Source organism: Poecilia reticulata, linkage group LG2, assembly GCF_000633615.1.
Source record: "Poecilia reticulata strain Guanapo linkage group LG2, Guppy_female_1.0+MT, whole genome shotgun sequence".
Taxonomy (NCBI): Eukaryota; Metazoa; Chordata; class Actinopteri; order Cyprinodontiformes; family Poeciliidae; genus Poecilia; species Poecilia reticulata.
Genome location: NC_024332.1, coordinates 16,201,223 through 16,203,819, shown reverse-complemented (window position 1 = coordinate 16,203,819; position 2,597 = coordinate 16,201,223). Strand labels below are relative to the sequence as shown.

Below are 2,597 nucleotides of genomic sequence, written 5' to 3'. Positions count from 1 at the left end.
TATATATATATCCACTTTGGCCTTTTCAGTGTTTACCCACCAACTCTTTGGCCCTTTACATTTACAGGCCATCTCTGTTCTTGAGTTTTCAACCTGAGTGCTGTTAAAACAAACTTTTAGAATTTACCTGAAAAAAGAAAATGATGTTCCTATATGTTATAGGTCAACACATTTGAATCTGGTCTGAGTGCAAATTACTTTAGGTTATTAGTGTAAAACAGCTAAATTACAATATGTACCTTTTGAAGTTTCATCAGTGTTGAAAAGAAACAAACAAACAAAAAAGAATTTGGCATGTGAATAATGCTTCAAGTGTTATATAAACTGTCACAGGATTTAGAAAGTTCAGTTAGCTAGCCAAATTGTGTTTTTGTTTTTGCTAAGCATAGGCTACTAAAATAGTGATAAACTTTTTAAGTCCAATCAAAAGCGAAGTTGTAGAAAGCTTTTTCCTGACAGCAGCTAAGATAGGGATCGGCAACAGCTATCGGGTCGAGAAGTACAGCTTGCTAACACGTTTGAGTTTAGCATTAGCATTGTCGCTAAGCAAGCTAGACTTGGATTTAAGCTCCAACAAAGAAACTAAAGTGTTCTCAACTTTCTCCCACGGATGGTAGTTCTCAACTTTTTACCAAGTTCATCCATCCATTAACAATTCAGCCCACATAAACATAGGTCCTTTGCTGTGGTCCCGTTTGACCTTTTAGCATGTCAAACGATGCTAAATGTTAACGGAACCAAAATCTTCTGCTTAGAAAGTTCAGGATTTGTTACCCCAATAAAACAGACAGTGCTTTTAGGATCTAGCCACCACTGAACACTATTTCTACATCAACATAATTTGTTTTTAGGAAAGAAATATATTTTAATGGCTAAAATTTAATACCCTCGTATTCCCTTTTTTATAGTGTGGATTTATTATCAGCAATTTTGGCTCTACATGGATTGAATCACCCTAATTGTAAGATTATCTGCCCTTTAACTAAAACGAATAGGATTTTATCTTTTTTTCTGTAATTATTGAGAACTAAACAAACAACAAACAAACAAAAAACGACATTTCTTGGTGACATTACCTTCCTCCACTGCTCCTTTCCTCGGTGGACCCCCCTCTCCACGATTCACTTCTTCTTAACAGGCCCAGATCAAAGGCTGACCGGTCCGGCGGAGACCACTAAAACCAGCCCGCTTTGTCTGCTGTTGCCAGGGGTGAGGAAGAGGAGGAGGAGGAGGAGGAGGAGGAGGGGTGGTGTAATGAAACGGTTTCCACAACTTTTTGGTAATTTTTTTTAATTTTTTTTTTTACCTTTCTTCTTTCAGTCGCGCTTGATTGTCGTATGTATTATTTTAGTCGTCTTTATTGTCAGAATATCTCGTGCTTTTGTTTTTCTTCTTTTTTTTTTTAATTAGTTCCCTGCAGCCTGGCCAAAAAAAAAAAAACTACTACTCTACACGATGTAACACCTCTCAACTTAAGTCGTGGAATGAAACTAATAAAAGTGGCATAATATCCGCTGTTCCTGAACGCACATGCAAAGTTCAGACAGGGGGGGGGGGAGCAGGAGCAACCAATAAAAGGCAGACGTCAGCTGAGGTGTGTGGTCACATGACAAGGAGGTGAGATCACAGTCTAACACCTGCCTCTAACTACAAATTTGATTGAAAGAAAACGGTTGTAACACATATAGTCAATCTTTTATTATTATTATTATTATTTTCCCTACGGGGTCCTGTAGGGTCCTCCTCTCCTCCGTGGGAAAACTTTTCGTCCATCACGCACCTTGACAGTTTGAAGAAGAATCACGTAAAGATGTAAAACTCTACCGTCACTGATGCAGGGATTTCTCTCACTGTGGTCGGATCAAGATAAGTTTGCCTCCTTCACGCTATAAAAATGAATTTGCGAAGATATGGAATATTGGTCATTCAAGTTGATGTATGAATCTTGCATTTTAGCTTCTTCGATGAAGGTTAAGTTCTCACAGCGCTACCTGCTCTATTTTTGTTACAGTATACTTAAGTATACTGTAACAACTGTATTGTTGAAATGCTAAATTCTCATCGAAATTCGCATTTCGATGAGAATTCAAGTGAAAGTCTTCGTTCAGGCAACCTCAGATCATCTAATATCACTAGATATTCTTATTCACCATCTGCCGTGTAAGATTTTAAATAATTAGTTGGAGCTGTTTCATTTAGGGATCCTTCAGACAATACACGACCAGCAACGAAAGCTACAACAGAATCCCAAGAGTTGCATTAAGTTTGACTAAGGGGACTTTAAAATTTAAGGAGCCCTGATCCTTAGAGTTCCCATCACTCCGTACTTGCACTAAAAATCAGTTCGTTTGATATGTTAATTGTGTAAAAAAAAAAAATGCAAAAAATATTTCGGAATACAGTAATGAGATCCTCTTTTGACACTTTGGTTTATTTCAAAACAGTTTGATGATTCTTTTGACACGCTTCTTTTCCTCTAAAAATGCATATTCATTGTCAACGCCCCACTCATCTTGGTGGCGCCACGGGTCGTTGAACTTTTCAACTTAATTTCTGCTCAAGGACATTGATGAAACTATACCCAAATGATAAAATAT

The 2,597-nt window shown here is 37.5% G+C and overlaps 1 long non-coding RNA gene across 1 annotated transcript in view; it reads right to left on the bottom strand.

The window, feature by feature from the left end:
- Positions 1-1,465, bottom strand: part of LOC103479162 (uncharacterized) — a 2,866-nt gene extending 1,401 nt beyond the window's left edge. Inside the window, exon 1 of the long non-coding RNA XR_535911.2 lies at positions 1,077-1,465. This is a non-coding gene — a long non-coding RNA (uncharacterized LOC103479162). The remainder of the gene's footprint in view (positions 1-1,076) is intronic.
- Between the last annotated feature and the right edge of the window lie 1,132 nt (positions 1,466-2,597).